The sequence below is a fragment of the Herpailurus yagouaroundi genome, unplaced genomic scaffold, assembly GCF_014898765.1.
Source record: "Herpailurus yagouaroundi ecotype Mexico unplaced genomic scaffold, PumYag 159, whole genome shotgun sequence".
NCBI classification, from domain to species: domain Eukaryota; kingdom Metazoa; phylum Chordata; class Mammalia; order Carnivora; family Felidae; genus Herpailurus; species Herpailurus yagouaroundi.
Genome location: NW_024412400.1, coordinates 47,164,087 through 47,189,749, shown reverse-complemented (window position 1 = coordinate 47,189,749; position 25,663 = coordinate 47,164,087). Strand labels below are relative to the sequence as shown.

Sequence of the window (25,663 nt, the reverse complement as noted above, 5' to 3'; positions counted from 1 at the left end):
AGTTTATTTCCTTTCAGGCTTCTCTCAACACATTTTTTACATTGATATTATACTATATATGCAACTTTGTGTTCCATTTTCTCTCCCACCTAATCTCATAGTATAACTTTATAAAACAAATGACATCTCTCATGTCATACATTTTAATCTTCATTTATCACATGAGGTAATGGGGACTGGAGAATTGCCCTTGACCAAAACCTCACAGCTAATGAGGGTTAAGACTCCTGCCCCACAGTGTAGTGTCTCACAACCTATATCCCAGATCCTGAATTAATGTGTCTAAAATTAATATATTTCTAAACATTCTACCTGGGACATACACCTGTCTTCTAATGAGAATTGTCACTAAGGAAAAGGAAATATACAACAGTGGTCTTTTAATAAATAAAGCAGTTACAAAATAAATATGAAACAGGTAGCCAGAAAGTCAGAGTGGATATATTACTCATATATGTTTATAGGATATAATTACATGTAATATTATGAAATGCTTTCTACCATCTCATAAAATTGTGTGTTGCAGCTTAGCCCAGAGTCCTCTTGTAATCTTTTAAAAATAGTGCCTAATAAGTCTTATAAATGTTCTAGTGTAACTATTTTTATACTGCAATCCCAACATTTCTACGTATAATAAAAGCACCTGAAAATATGCCCATTGCTTTATCTATTCCTAAATGCAAACAAATTTCTGAAAATGCCAATAGCAAGGTTGATTTTTCCCTATCTACGCATTTTATTTTGGACTCCTATGAGAGTTCTCTCTGGATCTTATCCACTCCGTTTATTCCTTCTTACCTGTCTTTCCTGAAATTACCTTCAGACCATTTCTCAAGAGATGTCCTAAAGGATTTTTGAAAAAGAACGACTTTTGTCACATTAATGAATGATGGGGGATTCATAATTCTTTTTCTCCTTTTCCCCTCTTTGCCTTGTCCAGTAGTGTGGAAACAGAGCAGTAGTCTTACATTAATTCTAATATCCTAATGTAGGCATCAGTATGCTGGCTATTGCTCCTTAGTTCATTTAACAAATATTTATTGGGCACTGATCATACGCCAAGAGTTTGCTTGGCACTGGGGATACAGAGATTATTAAGATTTCTTCAAGGTACTCACAGCCTAGTCTAGCTGGTTGGGGTGGGGTGGGGGAGGCAGATGTGGGAAAAAACCTCACACTCTTGGAAAAAAGTGTAGCCAATGAAACAGTTCAATTAAATCCAACAAACCCTTCTCACCATGTGCCAGGCAGATGGTAAGGACGACAGGGCTGCGCCAGGCCTCGCTCCTCACAGACTCCCAAGCAGCTGGCAAATGGTAAAATTACCTGGCACATGGTAAGTGCTTCATGGCAGAAAGAAAGAAAAGACACAGGGGCGCCTGGGTGGCTCAGTCGCTTAAGTGTCCGCCTTTGACTCAGGTCATGATCTCACAGTTTGTGAGTTCAAGCCTTGCATTGGGCTCTGTGCTGACAGCTCAGCCTGGAGCCTGCTTCGGATTGCGTGTCCCCCTCTCCCTCTATCCCTGTTCAAGCTCTGTCTCTCTCAAAAATAAAAATAACCATAGGGCGCCTGGGTGGCTCTGTCGGTTAAGCATCCGACTTCGGCTGAGGTCATGATCTCACGGTTCATGAGTTCAAGCCCCACGTAGGGCTCTGTGCTGACAGCTCAGCCTGGAGCCTGCTTCGGATTCTGTGTCTCCCTCTCTCTCTGCCCCTCCGCCACTTGTGGTCTGCCTCTCTCCCTCTCAAAAGTAAATAAACATTAAAAAAAAAAAAAAGCTAGAAAAGACATAAAGGGCCGTAAGACAGACAAGCAACTTGATCGTATAAACGCTCATAACAAATCGTTGCCCTGGCAATGAAAGTTTGTTTGTTTGTTTGTTTGTTTGTTTTTTACTGGACGACTTGGTTGAGTGTCCGACTCTCAATTTTAGTTCAGGTCATGACCTCACAGTTTCTGAGTTCAAGCCCAGCAGTGGGCTCTGTGCTGACAATGTAGAGCTTGCTTGGGATTCTCTCTCTCTCCCTGTCTCTCTCTGCCCCTTCTCTCTCTCTCTCTCTCTCTCTCTCTCTCTCAGTAAATGAATTAATTACAAGTTTTTAAAAAACAAAGTTTGTTTTTCTTCATGTTTTTGCTGCTATTAGCTTACCAAGGTGGAGTCTAGTTCCCAGACAGCAGGCTTGCTCACCTTGCCCTCCGTGAGTCCCAGGCTGGCCTTGCAACTCTCTCCTGGCTTCCCCCCAGGCCTTCAATAGGGGATCCTCAGCTAGGTGATAGGAGATTATCTGATTAAAGCCGTTCACACTAAGGTGAGACTGAGGCTTAATCCTTCAAAAGTGATTGCTTTGACAAAAGATAGCCTGTTAACCCTAATGAACCGCTAACTGGCAGAGTTTAGAGGGCTCCTTCTCACCCTCTAAGCTGCCCACCGCCCACCCACCATTATATCCTTCCCTCTCTATTTCCCCTCCTGAAATAAAGGAAGAAAGGAAACCAGTAAATTCAGGAACATTAGGGACTCTAATCACACATAATGTCTCTCTGCCCTCTCCTAAGAGGCAAATGAGGTGGCGTTTATAAGCCCGTCCTAGAAACGGGAAGACTGAAAGTAGGGAAGTGGTTCCTGAGTTTGGCTTCACTTTGGATCCACAGAGTTCAATCCAGACCAATCAAATCAGAATTTCTGGGAGTGGCACACAAGCATCAGTACTTTTTTTTTTTTTTTTAAGTTCCTCAGATGATTCCAATGTGCAGCCAAGGTTTCCTCCCACTGAGCTAGAGTTTAGGAAATGAAATTATCCAGAATCAGCGGCAATCCATTGACCTGCTCCATTTTCTTCCTTTGGTGAATAAGGTCTATTTGGCACAAAAGAAACAGTGTTCTCTGCAGGAGACTCTGTTTCAAATAGTTAGCTTTGGGCAAACTGGTGCACATAGGCATCTAGATACGTGGGCATCAGGACTGGTTGTCGAGAGCTTGTACAGCTTTGCCATGTACCTGATGGGACACGGTGCTTCTCATGCAAACTAAATATGTTTCACCTTATACCAGGTAAGCATCAGTGGTTGTCCGTGCGCTTAAAAACAAACAAGATACAGTCAAGTCCACACAGAACATAACCCTACATGTTCTATAATGCTTAGGCTGCTGTTTGCTTAAAGTTCCATATCCTGTCTCTTCCTAAGAAACTGTGATCACGAGCGCCCCTTGAGAATGACATTAGGGCCACTGAGAGATCAGAAGTGTCCTAGGCCACTTCCTTTCGGATTTATTAATATTAAGACTATAGAATATGTATGTGTGTGTGTGCATATCACATAAAAGCGTGCATATATACATATATGTGTATACAGGCGTATCTGTATGTATAACTTTCTCGAAAATAAAAAGTTTTACAAATTCTTATCTATTTTATGAGTTCACTCAACAAAATAACATGCTTAAATCATAAATACAAATACATTAATAGGACATTTCTCATTTGCAGATAACATTAGAAGTCCTAATTTATGGTGTTTGTGAATGTGCCATTGGTCCCAATGGCCACACCTGGGTGGCTCTGAACGCCCGTATTTCTGCCACAGCCTTAGCAATGAGGAACTACTGACAGGACCTGATCCCATTGAGCCTTCCCAGTACTGATGTATTTTTAGACAATGTTGAACGTTCTTTTCCCTTTTCAAACTTTTTTGACCGTAGATCACCAGCTCACCAGTAACTGCTGCATTTTCGCTCTGTCTTTTTTGCTGTCAACTTTCCTACCCAGTTCACAAATAGTCATTGAGCACCTAGCATAATTCCAGCCTTTCCTAGAATCTGAGGCTATAGAAGGAGCAAAACTGGACCTCAAAACCCTTGAAACATGCAGTCCAGCAGGATATAGCTATGCAATAGTAAATAATTGTAATCAGTTAAGTAAATAACATAAATGCGCAAAGTGTAGCGTAAGGGAATGAGAGTGTGAACAGGTGAGCCTAACTCAAAAGGTAGACAGTTATCATTACCTTTATGATCTCTTTCTTTTTTCATGCAATTCAATGTCTAGAATTACAGCCATGTGAGAACCACCACAGTACTTAAACTGGATGTCTTCAGTACCTTTTAGTTTGCAAGACAGAATTCTATTACTAGTTGCATGAAATAGTGACCCTTTTTCTGTTAAGATGCAGGATGTCTACCACACAGCCCCCCAAGGGCAAGGTTTGGAGAAATCTGTGACTGATCATTACTATGCCACCCTGGCTGTTCTTTGGTGTTTATTGTCCATTTCCTGGGTTTAATCTGTTAAGGTTATGACATCTCCAAGACAAAGCCAGCTTCTCTCTCATACTTTCAGAGAGTAGAGCATGTCAGCTTTGGAATTAATGTATGAAAATCCAAATGTATTATCTTTTGTTTTGTCAGAGTTAAAGGATCTTTTTAAATCTTTGTTCCTGGATGCAAAATTATTATTTTTTTCCATTCCTGAATATAATAGGTAGCATGCGCTTTCACAAAATAACGTATCAAGTGCCTTTAATAGGAGTTTATTAATTCTGTTCGGGAGCCATTGTAAAGATGTTTATGCATGATTATTCTAGACTAGCAATAGAGCAGTAGTCTGTAACTCCTACCCACATGCTACTCCCATGCACAGTGTAACTTCCTTCTATAGCTTCAAGACTCCCACGTTCCTACAAAAGCTGTTTCCTACCTGTCACTTAGTCTTCACAATTAAATAAAGAACAAGTTAACTGTTTAAAGAGGCTGGCCACTCTGGGCCTCTCTTCTCATGAAGTCATTCTTCTCTGAAGATACTCTAAATTATAGACTTAGCCAGAACAGTTTTTTTCCTCTTTGAGGACTTTGAAGTCTGTTTCTTCTTACGATATTCTGGTAGGTCTGTCATAGAAGAAACTGTAAATAGTTGGTCAGGTTCCCTAAATACCATGAGCTCTTTGTGAGCCTTGGGAGGTATTAACTTTGTTAGATTAGACTTGAACTTGTGGAAAAGGGTGCATCTGGCACCAAATATCCAACTTGTTTGAGATCGCCAAAATTAATTATTAAGTAAAGGAGTGCATGGATGACACTTGGTACAAATCTGGATAGTTTCCTTAGTGTGATGCAAGAAGCCAGCTGAACTAAATCTATTTCATTTATGACTAAATTACCAGGTGACTAGGGGTAAAACACTGTCTCCTTTGGTGTTATTGGCAATAGGTATTCCTGTGCCAAATATGACACATGGGCCAGCTTCCAATGGCAAGAGTCATGCCTGCTACAACCTTGTCCTTCTGCAAGTATTGTTGGCTGCTCTTGGAAAGAGCATAGCCACCTCTCCCCCCCACCCCGACTGGTACAATGGCCTATGTACGCGCCTCACTTTTTAGAAGAATTAGGTTAAAAAATAAGGGGTGTTACTTCAAAGGCTGTTGTTCTGCCCATGCATGCCTTGGCTCCTATGAAATAAAGATGGTCTTTGGAGTCTGTCATTAGGCACAAATTTCTAATCAATCTCTTCAACTCTTAGTCTCCTACTAACTTAAATTATCTCCCTCATAGAATTGTGATAATGATTTCATGGGAATTGACCTAACAGAGGTCACAGCTATTATTATTATTTTAAATGGGATATTTAATATTAATAATAATATTTTATATTATTTTAAATTGTGTGTGGGGGGGGGTTGTTTTCTATTTTTGAGAGAAAGAGAGACCATGAACAGGGGATGGGCAAAGAGAGAGGGAGACACAGAATCCAAAGCAGGTTCCAGGCTCTAAGCTGTCATTACAGAGCCCAATGCGGGGCTCAAACTCACTCACCATGTGATCATGAGCTGAGCCGAAGTCAGACACTTAATGGACTGAGCCACCCAGGCGTCCCCAAAAAACATAGGCTATTTTAAAAATAAGCTCATGTTAAACGGCAGATTTCTTCAAGATATGAGGATTAAAATCAAATTACAAGTTTAAGAAATGTACAGCTATTGTTTATAAGATAAAAGACAGATCCTCTTACAGTTTTTTGAATGGACAGGTAGGATGTAATCAAAAGGGAATCCAAGATGTTCCCTGGAGTGATAAACAGGCACTTTTCAAACATCACTTTTAATTGACCAGAGCACAGCTTTCTTTTGTCCAACTTTCCCCACCCACTTTACAAGAAAAAAAAAAAAAAAAGACAACATGGGAAGGACAAGCCAAGCCAAATAAAAGGCATCTTCCACTTTAAAAAAGAGTACATAATGCACAGTTGCATGGAAACCACATCCTTTGGAACCATATGTGATTTTTTTTTATGCAGTCAGAGCTGTTGCCACGGGATAAAAATTTAGTTGTCTACTTGCTTCATTTAAGTAACACTAGTCAAGAGATTGTTCCAGGCATAGCTTCCCTCTTTTTCAGCTTTTACTCTTTCCTCGCTGAAAAAATGTATCTCTCAATTTCATCAGAACAGACACCCTCAGAACTTGAAGCGGAGAACATAATGATTTTGTGTTGCTAAGTACTATTTAGTAACAAAGGTTTGGGCCACAGGAATGATGACATCACCCACAGAAAGAGGAACATTTACACTTTTGAAAGAGATTCTTTTCCAATGTGATGGGTCACCAACCAGAGGAACAAAGCCAAATAAGGCAGGAGGAGAGGCCTCCTGGTTCTGGAGAAGGCATCTTTAGCATCCAATTCTGGAATCATGCCCCAAACCCACATGCTCTTCTACGCTCCCCTTCTGCATCTAGTTCATGTCAACAAATGTGTACTATCATTATTGTAAAAAGCCTGGTACTCTCATACTTCAATATATTTGCTTCTTAACTAATCTGTCCACCTATGGGCAGCAGGTCAGGAAGCGGCTTCATGTTTCAGGGGTGTTCCCTAAATATTCACACACTGCAGATATTCATGCATTTACACACGCGTGCAGTTGGAAACCACACACCATCTCACACTTTGCAATAATCCAACAATATGGTGAGTCATCATACCCACATATTTACATGATTCAATGGACTGCATGGTTTAAATAGCACACAAGTCACCTGTGCTCCTCCATACTTCCCAATACCACCAACAAAATAGTTTTCTCTTTGGGCATTGACAGGAACACTCATAAGTCAGCTTGTGGCTCCTACAATATCATGTCTGCCTGCCTTGGGGAAATTATGACTGTGTTCCTCTCTACCCCACCCATTGTCATCCTTCTAGCCACACCCAGTCCAATGCCACGGGTAGATTTTTTTCATTGTCATCTCTTAACCCAAACAGCCATACTAGTTGTCATTAACTTCTTAAGTATGTGGGGAGGCCATTTGTTCTTGTCCCTAATAAATATTAGGTCTGTTTAAATAATACTAATACTAATACGAAGATGGAGAAGGAAAAGGAGGGGGAGGGTGAGAGGGAGGAGGAGGAAGAGGAGGAGGAGAAGTCCTTTTTAGTAAGATATTCTATATTCCTTTCCCAAATCATATTCAACCACCCAACTCCCCCTGCAAAAGTTGTATCCATCTAATTCTGGGATTTAAAAGGTAATAATTGGATGATTTAGATCTCTTGGGATAATAAAAATAAATCAGAGGAAATTTATAATTATTCTGGAAATGCAGAGTAAGTAATCGCTACTTATAATAGGAATTGGTTGATGTTGTAAGGGTCCCTACCATCACTGGTGCTGGGATTTGAGAAGAATAAATAGGAGAACATCTGTTGTCTTCAGAGACTAGAAAACAGCCTTTTCTCTAGTCTTTTCTGCTTCTTATCCATGCAGAAACTAACATGCCTGGTGACCCCATTACCAGACATCAGGGTACCTGTTTTCAATGGCCATGACGAAGGTCAGTTATTCCATAAGAATTTTACTGAAAAATCTGAAATTGACACATTTAAATAATATTTAAGCCCTTTCACTTTCATCAAACCCATACCAATTATAAAAATGAGAAGGCGGGGCGCCTGGGTGGCGCAGTCGGTTAAGCGTCCGACTTCAGCCAGGTCACGATCTCGCGGTCCGTGAGTTGGAGCCCCGCGTCGGGCTCTGGGCTGATGGCTCGGAGCCTGGAGCCTGTTTCCGATTCTGTGTCTCCCTCTCTCTCTGCCCCTCCCCCGTTCATGCTCTGTCTCTCTCTGTCCCAAAAATAAAAATAAAAACGTTGAAAAAAAAATTTAAAAAAAAAATGAGAAGGCAAGAAAATGTAGTTAACCTCTGAAGACAAACTCAGCTCATTGAAATTTATCTAAATATAATAACTTACCACCTAGGAAAGCTTTTGCCCTATGTGGTAATCGTTGCTTCTCTTCAAGCAACAGTTTTTCTTGGCCTTTGTTAAACACAGAGAGCGAATGGGTCACGCGTTGCACTCATTTCCCAAGTACACACACGTGCATGTCTGCAAATCTTTGCTCACAGTGTACAACTCCTTGCCTTAGCCTACAACCTAAGGAACCTGGCCCCTTTTCAGCCCCAGCTTCTTAGTATCATCTCTCACTACCCGCATGGGACCTGGACTCCACCTTTCTGCTTCTCAGATATGCCAAACTCACTCCTGCGTCCTCTGCAATCGCCCAGCACTCTTCCCAGGGTCCTCTGCATGGCACTCTCAAAGTCCCCATCATTCAGGTCTTAGCTTAAATATGTCCCTTTCAGAGAGGCCACCTGGAAGGCCAGCTAGGTAGAGGAACTTTGCTTCTCTGCCTGTCTATCCTTTTACTTTGTTGAATGGTCTTCATGCTGCTATCTAGCATCATCGAAATTCCCTTCGTAAACATTTACTTGTTTACCGGCTTGGTCATTGTCTTGCCTCCCACTGGACTGAACCTCAGCTCCTTCAGGTAGAAATTTGGGCTTGGTCATCACTGTTTTCCTAGCATCTAGATGAGTGCTTCATGCATAATGCTTGAGAGATGAATACACGAATAAATGCACTTCAAAATGGAAACAGAGGCCTCTCACAAGAATTAAAATTGTCTCTTTGCATAACCCACTTCTTGAGAAGAACCACAAAGGCAGGGTCACCACATCCCTCCTCTGGGAGGACCATAGAATAGAAAAAAAAAAAAAAAAGTGGCTCAGTATAAATACCAGGGCAGTATGTGAACATGGTAAAGATCCATTGTGGAGACAGACACACCGGGACCAATTTTGTGACCATTATCAAACTCTCTCTGAACCTGTCTTTTTTCCCCCCTTAAATCTGTAAAATAGTACTAGGGGTACTTATTTCACAAAGTCTGTGAGGGTATTAAATTCGTTAGTTAATCCTGTGAAGCACAATGGTATTAAATACAATGGCATTTTAAAAATGGTACTAAAACCTAGTACTAAAAATGATACGTAATGGTGCTAAAAACGAGTACTAAAAACTATAATAGTAAAGCTATTATTATTAACATTATCATCATCATCACCACCACCACCATCATCATCATTATTTAGGACCTAATAATCTCAAGAACCGAGTCATAGGTTTATAACCTTAAACTTGATATGTTGGATACACACACAAAACAACTCCAAACAATATTCCTAAAATAGCCTTTAAAATCCACTCCAAGATCAAAAAATAGAACCAGCAAATAATTACACAACAATATGTGAACTATATGCGTAGCCATGAGGCCAGAACAGGCAGATGGTGAATCAGGAAAGAATTCTGGAAGGAGATTGGTCTTCCATCTGGCTTAAGGGAAGCGATGAACCCTAGCTGGCAAGGAAGGGTGGGCACATGTGTTCCCTGGGGGTGAGGGCAGAGGCAGAACCAGTGCAAAGGCAGTGGGGCGGCAATGCAGAGTGACTGCCCCCAGGATTCTAAGAGATTAGTGGCACCCACTGTGAACCAGTCTCTTTTTAGCTCCATGGAAGAGAGCCAGTGCACACAAAAAAGAGAACTTCTCGGTCTATTTGTTGTCCCCAGGGACCACTTCTTTTGTTTCAGTTCCTTTCACTCAGTGCTAACAGAAGTATCCCACCTGACAATCGCATGGCAGTTTAGAACACTACCGTAATCATGGCCTCCTCCACATGACCTTGGGAGATAGTGGTTATTTTTATCATGCTTGTTTTATTTGTATCTAAGGTTCAAAACTGTTGAGGCCTTTTGCTTAATCATCATTTGAAGACCTAATATGTTCCAGGGATTCTTCTAGACACCGAGGATATAATATGAACAAAACAGACCAAACCCTACCCTCATGGAACTTACCTGTCAGTGGGAGGAACAGGGAATAAATAATTAAACAAAGAAACAAAGGTTTTGTGTGGTATTAAGTGCTATCAAGAAAATTAAAAGGGGGTGAAAGGACACAGTGACTGGGTTAGGGACACTATAATAAAATATTTAGTTGGTCATGGAAGACATCCTTTAGGAGGATCATCTGAACATCTAAAGAAGGAAGAGTTGTGCACAGTAATGTGTGGGAAGAACATGCCAAGAGAGGGAAGAGCATGTGCAAAGTCCCTGAGTCAGGAATGAGTTTAGGAAGCTCCAGAAGCAAAATAAGGAGTGGAGCCAGAGCATCGTGAATGACGGGATAAGAGGAAGGATGTGAGGGAGGAGATGGAAGTAGAGGATAATACATATAAGCAATAGTGAGGCATTTGGATTTTTTTTCATAATTAAAATAGGAATCCATTGAAGAATTTTGAGCAGGGAGTCACAGGATTTGACTTCTATTTTAAAAGGTCATGCTGGTAGGGATGCGAGAGTAGAAAAAGATCTCACACTTGGGCAATCGAGCCCCACGTTGGGCTCTACCCTGGACACGGAGCCTGCTTGAGATTCTCTCTATCTCCCTCTCCCGCTGCCCCTCCACCACTTGTGCAAGCTCTCTGTCTTGACAGAGAGAGTAGAAAAAGAGAGAAACGTCCAGAACAGAGATGATAGTGTCTTTCACTGTGCTCAAAATGGTGGAAGGGGTGAGCCTGGTCAATGTTGGGATATATTTTGGAAACAGAACTGACAGGCTTGCTGATAAGTAGGATGCAGGTGAAGGAAAGAAAGAAGCTAGTGACACTTTTGACCTGGATAACTGGGTGTAAGATCATGTCATTTACTAACCGAATAAGACTGGCATGGAGCAGAGAGAAGGGTGGGCAATGAGGGGCTCTATTTTGAACGTGTTAACTTTAAGATGCCTATTAACATCTGAGGTTCAATAATCACTTTGAGGTATGAGTTCATAAGCTGGCAAAATTTAAGGAGGTATAACTTTTTTTTTAATTTAAAGTTGTGGGGTTAGATATCTGGAGAGAGAAGTAGCCATCCAAGATTCACAGGCAGTAAGTGACAGAATGGAAATTGAAAATGAGTCATGGCACTCACCAACTCTCTCTTCCTACCACAAATATCAGGATGTGTCCATCATTATGAGGAGAATATGGGAGAGTACAAGGGACAGGAATGTTCTAGAATCACTCATAGAAGAGGGTGAGAATTTTTCCAGTGCTTATGGACTATACAAATTCATGGTTGCTTCTTTCTTTGCCTATTTTTCTGTAAGTGTGATGCTATATGCACATTTAATTTTAAAAATCCATTCTGGAATAATAAATTCATAAAGTTGACCAAAGACCACTGGAACTTACTTTCTTAATGGAAATTACCACTTTTTGGAATACGTGACAGATAATTAGCTTCAGACTAAATGTAGATTAAACAGAATTGAAATATAAAGCTAAAAGTTTAACCAATAACTCACACAGGTATTTCTGAGTTGTATCATAACATTTGAAATAGGACTCTCAGGTTTGTTTAACAGAAATGGCTTGGGCAAGAAGCACTTAATCTCCATGGCTAGGAAAAACAATTAAAATTCAATCAAGTAAAAAATAAAATTAAACCAATAAGAATGCAAAGGGAAAAAATTCTAAAACTGGAAACAAACAGAAACAAATCAATCTAATTGTATTTCAGATGAATACTATGATAACCTGAAATGGAAAGAAAGAAAACGTGTGAGGGATGGAGGGAAGAGGGAAGGAAGAAAGAAAAGAATTCATCCAAGTAACTAATAAACACAGTGTTTGGTGGGGAATGAGTGTGTGGAGGGAGAAGGTGCACACAAACCCTGAATTCCTTTTAGTGGGTTTATTGTAGTGATTTGGGTAAATTAATTCTTAAATTATTTAACAATTTTCTATTTATTTTTGAAAGAGAGAGAGAGACAGAGCATGAGCGGGGAAGGGGCAGAGAGAGAGGGAGACCCAGAATGCAAAGCAGGCTCCAGTCTCTGAGCTGTCAGCACAGAGCCCAATGTGGGGCTTGAACTCACGAGCCAAAGTGGGAAGCTTAACCGACTGAGTCACCCAGATGCCTCTTAGATGCTTTATAGAATTAAGTAAATGAGTAAACACGTTGATGTTCAGATCCAGGGCTCCCATTGTGGAAGAAGGGACGCACAAACATGGCATAGGTGAGGGCAAAAAAGAACCTTCTGGGAACGGATTGGAATTGGAAATAGCAGGTGAATGCAGGATGTCCAAAACATATGTGTATGGATATAAATTTTTATGAATGCACGCATATGCACTTTTGTATGCATACTTGTATGTTTGTGTCTGTATGTGTGTATTTGCATTAATATATTTTTGCTGGAAGGGTCAAAAAAGAAAAGCACTCCAGTGGCAGTGAGAATACCTAACCCAGATTTGGCCTTTTAGACCATTTTCCATTAAAAGAAATGAGAAGTGAATGATTCCAGGGTTGGGATGTGCTAGGTACCAGATTAGCCTAGAACATCTTTTTATGCCAGAAAGTAAGAAAGTGCGTACTAATACGAGGGAAGCTGGCCACAGGGACATAGAAGCCAGAATAAAGAGTCTTCATTGGTCAGATGTGGACAATTTGAGCACCGTAACAATTAAGGCAGTAAAGAATTATAGACCATTGGAAAGACAAAATTTCCTGAGTTAATATCAGGAACAGATATACAAATTAGTAATTAAATACAGGAGAGAGGGGGAGATTTTGCTTACATTAGAATACAAAAGGCTGACTGAAACGTGCCGGGAGTGTTGGAGCTGGAAAATCATGATTTTATAACTGTAATGCATTACAGTCAAGACTGCATAAGATGAGAACATTGATTAATATTAACCCAAGAGGAAATTTTTCATGAGGAGTTGTCATTACAATGTGGAGAAATTAGGCAACACTTTGACATCGCAACCAAAATTAACAATACCATTGGGGGATAGATGAGCATCCTGTGACCCTAGGTATCATCACCTGTGCAGTATTCTAGCAAACACTGCAAAACCACAATCTAATCGTGAGGAAACATCAAATACAAAATGAGAAACACGGTTAAAAAGCAAAAAAGAGGGGTGCCTGGGTGGCTCAGTCGGTTGAGCGTCCGACTTCCGCTCAGGTCAGGATCTCGCGGTCTGTGAGTTCGAGCCCCGCGTCGGGCTCTGTGCTGACAGCTCAGAGCCTGGAGCCTGTTTCAGATTCTGTGTCTCCCTGTCTCTGCCTCTTCCCCGCTCATGCTCTGTCTCTCAAAAATGAATAAATGTTAAAAAAAGAAAAAAAAAAGAGTTGGTGGGTAGACTTTAAGGTTTTAATTTTATAAAAAGACAAAGAAATGATGTGGAAATGTTCCAGATTAAGGGAGGCTAAAGAAACATTGCAAATAAATGTAAACACATGACTCTAAACTGGATGCTTTACTGGAGGGGGAAAATTATAAAGGACATTATTAGATAAATAGCAAATTGTAATATGGGCCAATAATAAAAGTATGGTATCAATGTAAATTTATGAAATGGATATTGTGACCATTACATAAGAGACTACCTCTATATTTAGTAATTACAATCTGAAGTTAAGGGTCATGTTTTTTATAACTTACCCTCAAGTGGTTCAGGAAAGAAAAAATGGAGACAGAAAGATATGGAGAGAGAAAGAATGAGAGCAAATTATGAAGCAACTAGAGTAAAATATTAAGACTAGGCAAACCTGGGTAAGGGTATGTAGGTGTCCACTATACAATTCTTATTTTTACAATTCTTTTGAGCTTGAAATTATTTCTCAATACAAAAATTAAGTAAACGAAGTATAATAAGCATGTCTAGTGAGCATTTAAAAACTCCAATGGCGTTAGATATATGATTTTTACTCAGAAGGCAGCCTAATTGCCTAGACGATGTTCCTGCCTCTCCTCTAATTCAGATCTGTTCACGAACACAGGAAGAGCATAAAGCATTCTGCTTCAATTTTTTTTCTTATGCAAAGTGAAAACAAATTGAACTGAGGTATGCTTAAAGAAAAACGCTGCTAATTTATTTTTTTTCCAGAATCAGAACTGTGGTGATTTTTTTCAAGATCATATTACTATTTGTTTGTTTCCAAAGTGAAAAGAATTTTTAGACTGTGATAAGCACTACATGTGGAAAAAACTGAGAACTTACAATTAATTTCTATAAAAATGAGCTGGGACATTTTATACTAGTTCATGGAGTAAGAACAGTAATCTAACTTCATTTCTTTTTTTTTTTTTTAATTTTTTTTTTTAACGTTTATTTATTTTTGAGACAGAGAGAGACAGGGCATGAGGAGGGCAGAGAGAGAGGGAGACACAGAATCTGAAACAGGCTCCAGGCTCTGAGCTCTCAGCACAGAGCCCGACGTGGGGCTCGAACTCACGGACCGTGAGATCATGACCTGAGCCGAAGTTGGATGCTTAACCGACCGAGCCACCCAGGCGCCCCAATCTAACTTCATTTCTGCTTCACTGTCCATGGTTCCATTATGAATTAATGGTTTTAATGCTATTTTTCTTTAAATTTGCATTTAAAAATACAAATGTATTGTTTTCCGTAGCAATACTGGAGAATGGAAGCCCATTTTGCACACATGTAGAATGATGAAAAGACAAAGCTGGAAAGTATTTAGAAGACATCAAATCTAAATGCCTAATTCTAGTTCATATAACATAATAAAAATATCAGTGATGTTAGGGAAGCATTGGCAATGTAATAGTAATTCTCAAACAACACATAATTTACGCTCTAAAGATTTAAGCATTAAACAGTGTTTTTATTTTCTAGAATGCAGATGTATAAATTAGACCGCATATAATACTTCTTTTTTAAAGGAAATACTCAGAAATATAAAAGAATTCGCCTTTATTCTTTATATTTGCAGAGATTCTTTCTTGTATGGAAATGAGATTCATATTCCCTCTTACAATCATATGTACTTCCAAAGCACATATTTTTGTGAACACAATAATTTTCCCATATAACACATCTTTTCATTAATAGAAGAAATATGAATATGCTACATGTGGCACTTATTTGGAAGTCCCATCCAGTAAAAATAAATAGAAAATCAATGGATGTAAGTGGACACAATTTGCTTTTAAAAAGGCTGAAAAAGCCATATTATCCAGATTTAGAGGATTTTTGTTTCTGAATCCAAAACACGCCATCCCTCTGAATCTGCCCTCAAACTATAATCTTTCCAGCAAAAAGCTCTCATCTTTACTTTTGCAAATGAGACAATGGCCAAAAAACAAAGAAACAAAAAACAAAAAACAAAAGGAAAACTAACCAAACAAGGACATCAATGTTTCAAAAGTTCTTTTGGGAGTCCGGTCATCTATGTTAAGAACAAATAGCCTTATTGTTTCAAAGCGAAATTATTATTTGAAAGGGAACATATTAGTGAGGTGGGATAGAGCCCTCTAGAAATAGGTCATTCTCTTGCCCAGGTGGGCGGCTTTAGAAAGTTCCCACTCTGAAGGAGGGGACAGACACCCAACAAAACTGTGAGATTCGTTGGATCAACCCTGGATGGCAGCAGTCTGACAGACACCCTGCAAGAACACGCACACATCATATAGACAACCACGTCTTATTAAGACAGATACAAAATTTTGCAGCGCTATACAGCAGTCATCCAGCTTCAACTTTTATGATTCAGTGAAGATTTATGTCTCAGTGTGTCATATGAATGTAATCTTAACGAAACACAGTACAATTTATGTCTGTAGTTGAAAAGTAAAAATTTATGTAATAAATTACTTACAATATTATATCAGTTTCACTTTAAAGATGTGGGTTTAGGGGCGCCTGGGTGGCGCAGTCGGTTAAGCGTCCGACTTCAGCCAGGTCACGATCTCGCGGTCTGTGAGTTCGAGCCCCGCGTCGGGCTCTGGGCTGATGGCTCAGAGCCTGGAGCCTGTTTCCGATTCTGTGTCTCCCTCTCTCTCTGCCCCTCCCCCGTTCATGCTCTGTCTCTCTCTGTCCCAAAAATAAAAATAAAACGTTGAAAAAAAAAATTAAAAAAAAAAAAAGATGTGGGTTTGGGGGGTGGACTCAATGCTTTTTCTTATGACACCATGTGAAATAAAAAGCCTATGCAATGCATTTTGCTCTTCTCCCAATAATGACAAGACCTTCTCCTTTAACGATCCATATAGCTCATGGAAACTCAACCAGGTAGCACTCATTTTTCTTTTTCTTTCTTTTTTTTGGTACATATAATTTTGTCATGGAACAAATTCTTAACTTACTCTCCAGAATCTAGGACTAGACGGTTCGTTCAGAGACTAAGAGTTCCCAACAAACACAACCACCACCACGGCAACACATCCATCACGCCAGCTAGATAGAATTTTCTGTACTTCTTTGGCCTTCATTTGCCAGTCTGAATTACAGTGTTGATCAATTTAGACCATAATTTCCTTGACTATGTTTTTGCTTGGTTGTTATCAGCTATTCAGCGTAATACCACACCACGTACAACAAACCCACAACACTTAATAGCTTATGATATCAAAATATCTCATTTAAAATTCCAGACATTTAAGAATACTTCCATCATTTATTTTTAAAGAGAGGGGCATTAGACTTGGTGTTGTTGCAAAGGACACAACCAAGTTCTGATGGAAATAGTTGTGTGTAACGAGCGTGTGATACATAAAGACGGACGTGCACAATTTTAATGGATTTCTCACAACTATCAACTTGATGGTAAATTTTTGATCTGGTTAAGAATGTCAAACTTGAGTCAACAGTTCATTTCCTGAATTTCTAACGCTAACAATCTGTTCTTCTTCTCTCTATAACCGAAAGACAGTGACTCCTGTCATAGCACATTGCATGAAAATAATTTAAAAAAAAAACAACACCCTATTTTCTAGGTAATGTAATAGAACCAGTGTGACAGCATTGTTTACCCAAATTGATTAAAATTAAATCCATTAATTTATGGAACAATGTGTACTTTCTTTTTCAGAAGCCACCTGATTACTCTAATTAAGAAAGCAAACCAAATTAAGTAAGCATTCAAATATATTATTTGCTTAAAAAAGATTTACAAATCGCTGCGTGATAAATGTAATTATATTAAATAGTTAATATGCATATATATTACTCTGGCTTGGCACAAATAAAAAAATTCTGTTGGATTTAGATTACTTTAGAATTTCCTAATGAAATTAGTTTCAGCTTATTTTGATCTGCAATTACGAATTCAAAGGGTCTGACTTTTAGTTCTTACTCCATTTTTAAGCATTATAACTGGGAATTAATCTTAAGACAAACATAAATTTCTAAAATTTGATTTACTCATTTACTTTTTTAAATACTACTATCTACAGTACGAATTGCTTTTTTCCTAAGTATTTAAATATCATCATAATGTGATGATATGAAAGACTGAAATGTCACATTTTAAATAATTCTCTATATTTTCACAGTGGGTAGAAACAAATGCAAAAATATCTTTATCCTGGAAAATGTCCAACTAATACTATGCAAAATTAACAAATGTAACTAGGATAACTTACAAATGTTAGGAATTTACTAGAGCTAAGGGAAGAAAAAGTTCTCAAAATTTACATTAGTATGAAATTTCTTTTGGCACTAAATTGTGTACAAAATTATGAAAATAAATAATTTTTTTTTTACTTTTCAGTTAAAATAATTTGGAGATCAATAAGAACTTCAAAATCTTCCAGCTTTTTAAAAGGTTGAATGTGCGGTTGAAGCTGTAAATTTACTAAAGTTTTTCATTTAAAATATGGACTATTTCCGTAAGAATTGTCAGATTAAGCTAACCTATTTTATAATGCAGCCAACATTTAAATTGTTATTCCATAAACAGCAATCCAAATAATAAAAATAAAAAATAGCAAGTTAACACTTTCTTCTTACCGCTGTGTTATTTTCAGTTGCTTGTTAAGCTCCTTAAATAGTTGAGTTAACCACCATCTGAAAGGGCTCTGACTCTCTGCTTAGCTCTTTTTAGTCAATTTTTTTTTTCTCTCTGCAAAAGGACAGTCTACCAAAAGAGGAAGTTGTGAAACACCAGAGTCATTTTGCTTTATACATTCTATGGAGAATGGAGTTATTCACAAACGTCACATTTGGAATCATGGTAACAGACTATAATTTGTGTGTGTGTATTCATATATAATTAACATACACACAAATGTATATGTGTGAGCAAGTTTTTGAAAAGTTAAGCTATTGAAATCTATACTTGATTATGTAATGCTCATTTACATAAGGAAACAGCTCCTCTGCGGCCAAAAGATAATCATAGAAAAACAAAATTCTGCTCTATGCAGACAAAAACTGTCAAGCTGATACATGAGGGATTAACTTGCTTTTATAAGGCTAATTAATTTAAACTCTTCAGAGTATGACCGAAATGCTAATCTGAGTGCAGACATATTGTACAAAGAAAGAAAGAAAGAAAGAAAAAAAAAAAACTTCAGTAAACGGACTTTTTTCCTGGAATCTGGGTAGTGGTTTTTTACCTACAGGCCTTAAACTTCCTTTCTCATGAATAGCTGCCTGTTACATACAGATAAAGAATTGCAAAACTGAAACTGTTGCTTATCCATAAGCTATGGTCTGTCTAAAGTTCGGCCACAAGAATAAAAAGCAGGTGCTGGTCCTGCAATGCTGAACATCACTGGTTAAGTTTCTAACAGGTTGGAACGCTAATTGAAAATATTTACGGGGTAGTAGGGACAACGGTAGAAAAAGGACATAAAAACAGTTGATCAAGGCCAATACTACCGTCAACTTCAAATAGAACGAAATACTCATACACATTCTTCTCGCAGGTTACTGAATAATGGAAGCAAATGAATAGCTGCAATTTGTATGTGGCAGCCCCTCCCACCCTCCCTTGCTGTTGGGGAAGGGAAGAGGAAGCGGCTGGCGGATTGCAAGAATAACTGTAAATTGTCAAACCTCCACACACTGCAAGAACCACTTTCTGGACTTTGGAAACTATCATGCTCTCGGGGTATCACACTCTGCTTTTTAATTAACCATGGTTTCGAAAGGGCAGTAAAGAGCAATTAGGGGATGATTAAAAATGGAAACGTTTTTCCATTTCACCTAAACTCCTGCTTGATGTGAATTTGCAGGAAGTAAAAATAAAACAACAAACAATATTAACAAAGCTGCCACCACAACAGCAGCAAAACGCCAGAGTGTCATCAATATAAAATTTGATTTGAATTCTTTAGTGAGATACTTATAAGAAAATCCTTGAAGAAAAAGTTACTGATGTGATTAATATTGCTTAGATTCTATGTGTTTTGAAAACTGTTCAATATGATCGTACTTGAGTTCTGTTATAAACCATGAGGCCCATCTGCCCAACAAAGACCCAGGCTTCGCTATTGAAGCGTAGTGCTGATGTCCGCAGATGATTTTAATGTCCTTGCCCAGTATTTGTGTTCCTTTTACCTGGATGGTGGATGTGGATTTCTGTTTCTCTAAGTATGCTCAAGGGTCCTTCTTAAACAGCTCTCCTCTGACTACCCCTCCCTATTACTTTCCCATTTGAAAAAGTTGTCAATGACTTCCTTGAAGTCCTGGTGTGTGTGTGTGTGTGTGTGTGTGTGTGTGTGTGTGTGTGCGCGCGCGCATGCATGCACGTATACTCGTGTATATTGTGTTTGTGTATGCGTATGGTAGAATATACATAAAATAGACAATGTTTATCTTTTTTAAAATTTTATTTTAGAGAGAGAGAGAGCACAAATGGAAGGGAGGGATAGAGGGAGAGACAGAATCCCAAATAGGTTCTCTGCTCGAGCCCAACAGGGCTCAGCAACACAGGGCTCAATCTCATGACCCTGGGATCATGGCCTGAACCAAAATCAAGCATCGGATGCTCATCTGACCGAGTCACCCAGGGGCCCTGACAATTTTTATCATTTTCATGTGTATCGTCCAGAGGCATTAAGTATATGACATTATTGTATGAGCATCACCACTATCCATATCTAGATCTTTTCATCCTCCCAAACTGAAACTCTATACAATAACTCTACTACTCTACTGTTATTAAACAATAACTTCCCATTCCTCTTCTCCCCCAACCCCAACCAGTCCCTGGAAGCCACCATTCTACTTTCTGTCTCTACAAATTTGACTTCTCTAGATACTTCATATAAGTGGAATCTAGGACATTGGTCCTTGTGGCTGGCTTATCTCACTTAGGTGGACCCAGGTTGTAGCATGTGTGCGAATTTTCTTCCTTCTTGAGGCTGAATAATATTCCATTATATGTATACATCACCTCTTATTTATTTATTCATCCTTCAATGGGCATCTGTGTTTGTATCCACCTTTTGGCTCTTGTGAATAATCCTGCTATGAACATGGATATACAAATATCTCAGTTCTTCGGGGTTATTCTTTTGGGTATAGACCCCATACATAGAAATTGCTGGATGCAAGTGTTCTTTATTGCTCGACCATATCATGATTCTATGTGTAAATTTTTGAAGACGTGGCATACTCTGAAATTCTCCTGTCTTCCTCATGCTTCATCTCCCTGCATTCTGGTTTCTGCTTCTCCTATTCACCAAGACTTTCTTGCCAAAGTCATCAAATGACCTTGGTCATTTGGATGTTACCAAATCCAAATGATACTTCATAGCCCCCTTACTTGACTTCCTTGCAGCATATGCCACTGTTGACCACTTCCTTCTTATAGAAGTGCTCTCTGTGCTCGAGTTCCTCACTCTCTCCTTCTGATTGTGTAACAATTTCTCCTTTGACTTTGCTAGAGGGTGCCTTAACTATGTTCATCCATTAAATATTTCTGCTTCTCAGGATTCTGTTCTGGGCCTGGTCCTCTTCTTATTGACACTCTCTCCAGTATACTTCCATGGCATCAATTGGCAAATACTTATAGCTCCCATATCTGTTTCCAACCTAGGTATCTCCCCAGGAAAGTTTTCACCAGTACAAAATACAAGATCATTTGGGCTTATGATCTAGAGAAAAGCATCTGCATAGAAGGTCTAAGATGAACCTGAATTAATTTTTATTTCTATTGTTTAGTCTTGGACAAGTCAGCTATTATTTCTTTTATTAAGTTCTTATTTATTTATTTTTGAGAGAGAAAGAGAGAGAGAGAACGAGAGAGAGAGAGAGCCCAAGTTGGGGAAGAACAGAGAGGGAGGGAGACAGAGAATCCCAAGCAGGCTCCACACTGTCAGCACAGAGCCTGATGTGGGGCTAGAACCCACAAACTGCAAGATCATGAACGTGAGCCAAAACCAAGAGTTAGATGCTTAACCAACTGAGCCACCCAGGTGCCCCAGCTATTATTTCTAAGTCTTGTTTCCTTCTCTGTAAAATGGGGCCATAAACAACCACTTTGGAGGATTATTGAAAAATTATTTACCTAACTTTCAAAAATTATAAAATAAAAATACTTACTTTGTTGTGTTTATAGTGTAAAAATACAGATAAAGCAAAAATTAATCCTCTCTCTCCTTACATATATATGACACATTGAATGAATAATTCTGTGGGTTTTTTAACAACGGTTTAAATTTTTTTTTTTTTATTTTAGAGAGAGAGAGAAAGTGCAAGCAAGGGCAAAGGGGAGAACAAGAGAAAGAGAGAGAGAGAGAGAGAGAGGAGAGAGAATCTTAAGTAGGCCCCATGCTCAGCACAGAGGCAGATGCTGGGCTTGATCCCACAACCCTGGGATCATGACCTGAGCAGAAATCAAGAGTTGGATGCTCAACCAATTGATCCACCCACGTACCTCATGGGGTTTTAAATATATATATATATAATCATCACAGTATACTTTCACTGTGATTTTTTTTAACTTACCAGTATAGCTTGAAGATATCGCCAAGTTCTTCTTTTGAATTGATTCACATATATCTAATTCCCTGATGGATAAAATTTGTATAACTTCTTCACAATTAAAACAGTGTAGCCAGTCAACAGCATTATAGATGACTCTTTGAAAGTATGTGTAAGTTTGGGGCACCTGGGTGGCTCAGTTGGTTAAGCATTTGACTCTGGCTCAAGTTATGATCTCATGGCTCATGGGTTTGAGCCCTGCATCAGATGATCTGCTGTCCATGCAGATTCTGCCTCATATCCTCTGCCCCTCCTCTGCACTCTCTCTTTCTCTCTCTCAGTCTTTCAAAAATAAATAATTTTTTTTAAGTTTGTGCAAGTCTTTCTTTAAGGTAAGTATAGGAAAGTAGTATTGTTGGGCCAGAGGGTGTACACATTTGAAATGTTAATTGTTATGCCAAATTGCCCAGTCAAAAAAAGCTTTACCATTTTGAACTTCCAATACTTCCTGTTTTTCTGCTCTATTGCCACTACTCGATATAATCAAACTTCTGAAGATTTGCCAATCTGATGAGCAAAAAAATAAAATAAATAATGGTATCTTCATAGTTTTAATTTGTTTTTCCCCGATTACTATGGCGATTGAACATATTTTAATGTTTGTATCCCCTTTTATATTTCCTGTTTTGTAAATTGCCTGTTCATTCATTCCAGACATTTGTTTATTGGGTAAATGTCAACTTCTTATTGATTTGTAGGATTAAATTTACCTTCTGTCTTAATGTATTGTAATCATTGTTCTTTTTTAACGCTCCAGTCATTGCTACTGTAGCTTTTTGAGAGGATCCCAAAGTTCTTTGATAAAATCCTTGCATTCTCTCACAACTAGATGGCCCGGGGCTCCTTTTGTTATATTTCCTATTCCAGACCTGACCTTAGCCCTTTTCTTGAAAGGATCTTGTTTCCTTTTAGTGGGACATGGTTTTTTGAGACCACAATTTAGACATTAGTGGTGCTTCTAGGTTATCATCAGCATTAGGAATAAACTGGGTTATTGTAAGCATTAGCAGTTAATCAACATACTGTTAGCTCTTTCTACATGTGATACGTATATATTTGCAATGTATATTTAAACATGTACTAGTTTATAGCATGCATTAACATTGCATCATATTTTGCATGAAAGTAACTTAAGAATAACATCTCTGATGCAAGAAAATATTTTCTTTTAAGTAAAAACTGGGCACTATTTTATGAAAGGATATCTTGATAAAGAAAGGCAATAACATGGTAATTTTCATGTCTTTCATTTTGACCTTTTAAAATACCCTCCAGAGAAATTTCAAAAATCATGTAGATTGGAAAAATATTACACAGCTTCCATATTTTTCATTCACATTTATAATTATGATTCTCAATCTGTTTCCTTTTTTTTTTTTTTTTTTTTTTGGCTATTATGCACTTACCACTTAAAAGTAAGCAAGCATCTTTGCATTTGTCCTTGAAAAAAGATTTCAATTAAAATAAATACATTCATGGTTTTAGCCACCATTTTTTCCCAAGACCTATTTCATGGCCACTTTAAAACTACTGAAGTGGCAGCCTTTCAGTTGCTATCTGCATAGCTCAGTGGTGAGAGGAGTACTCTCATTCACTGATTTTAGTTTTAATTTATTAAATACATGGATTTAATATTTAAGCATGCATATAATTGTTTTGTGCAGTTAGAGAATTGAAGAGGAAAGCACTGTCTGATCATTCTTTTTTTTATGTTTATTTATTAATTTTTGGTGGGGGGACGGGCAGAGAGAGAGAATTCAACAGGCTATGCTCTGGCAGCTAGATGCAGAGCTCGAACCCATGAACTGTGAGATCATGACCTGAGCCCAAACCAAGAGCCAGCTCCTCAACCAACTGAGCCACCCAGGTGTCCCAGCACTGTCTGATCATTCTCAAATACCTTTCACCCTTATCTGTGAAAGGGAATGAGAATATCGACTTCACTGGGGTGTTGTGAGCATTAATTGGCTATTACAGGCAAAAGGCCAAGCAGGTTAAGTTTCCTGATAAGTATGATGCTGATAATTCCAAATCAAATTTGAAAACACACAGTTGGACCAAAAAGTTCCTTTCAATTTGTCAACTTATTTATTTGTAAACACTACAAAGGTTTACAAATTAAATCACATCTAGTTTTACATTTATGGTACATTCTTTGTGTTTGTTAAGAAAAGTGGATTAAAGAACCAGGAATATAGGAGATTTGTGGAGAGTCAATTACTCACTCATCCATTCAAAATGTATTATCTGATATATGTAAGGAGTTATACTAGGGGCTGGGGATACCAAAAGAATAATTGGACTTTGCAGATTACTTAGTCGTTGTTGCCCTTTCTTGCCCCACTTCTTTGCCTAGAAGCTCATCTCTACATACCACATACTAGCCTCCTCTGCCCTCTTCCTTCTGGTTACCTCTAGCCAATGGATACATCAGCACGAGATGGAAAAGAGAACTGGGAGTATGATTTTGTATCCCCTTCATCCTGTCAGGGCATGATTTAGGAAGTGGCCACATTGCTATCCCCACAGCCATGGCTCCTCACTGGCTGCTTCTCTCTTTTTCTTTTTTTTTAATTTTTTTTTTTAATTTTTTTTCAACGTTTATTTATTTTTGGGACAGAGAGAGACAGAGCATGAACGGGGGAGGGGCAGAGAGAGAGGGAGACACAGAATCGGAAACAGGCTCCAGGCTCTGAGCCATCAGCCCAGAGCCTGATGCGGGGCTCGAACTCACGGACCGCGAGATGGTGACCTGGCTGAAGTCGGACGCTTAACCGACTGCGCCACCCAGGCGCCCCATTCTTTTTTTAAATTTTTTTTATGTTTATTTATTTTGGGGAGACAGAGAGACAGAGTGCAAGCCGGGGAGGGGTAGAGAGAGAGGGAGACATGGAATCTGAAGCAGGCTCCAGCCCTGAGCTGTCAGCACAGAGCCTGACGTGGGGCTCAAACCCACAAAGCTCAGGATCATGACCTGGGCTGAAGTCAGATGCTCAATTGACTGAGCCACCCAGGCGTCCCTGGCTGCTTCTCTTTTGCAGCTATATCTTTGATCTAGTTCCAGTAACATGGCTCTTCTTTGCCTTTTGGGTCTATGGGTGGTAACAGCTTTCCACCATTGCTCACCTATGGTGCTTTACCATACCTGGCTGACCCCTAATCATTTCAACACCCCTCAATAATCCTTTCGTTAAACGCACTATTTCAGGTAGATCTTACTCTACGTTAGTCCTGTCATTAAATCAAATTATATGTGTTACTTTGAAAGTGACATACAGGAAGGTATACAGTTTCCAGGGAAACACAAAGGTGGAACATTATAAAAGATGTCAATTGGGGGACTCAGTTCAGGGGAAGTAACAATTGCACTGAGACTTGAAGGATAAGTAGGATTTCATGGGTATTGAGCAGGGCTGGGTTTGCGGGGTGGGGTGGAGGGGGCGGGAGGGAATTAGAAAAAGAAACAGAAGTCAGTGAAAGAATATTCTCGTCATGGAACTGCATGTAGTATGCTATTTGGGAAGCATATGTTGGG

The 25,663-nt window shown here is 38.9% G+C and overlaps 1 protein-coding gene across 2 annotated transcripts in view; it reads right to left on the bottom strand.

Annotated features, from left to right (window-relative positions):
• MBNL1 (muscleblind like splicing regulator 1) overlaps positions 1–18,250 on the bottom strand; it is a 209,973-nt gene extending 191,723 nt beyond the window's left edge. Inside the window, exon 1 of one of the 2 annotated variants that reach the window (XM_040480519.1) lies at positions 18,145–18,250. The gene's annotated coding sequence lies outside the window, so the exon portion shown is untranslated. The remainder of the gene's footprint in view (positions 1–18,144) is intronic. The other variant, XM_040480529.1, reaches the window with a different exon arrangement.
• Between the last annotated feature and the right edge of the window lie 7,413 nt (positions 18,251–25,663).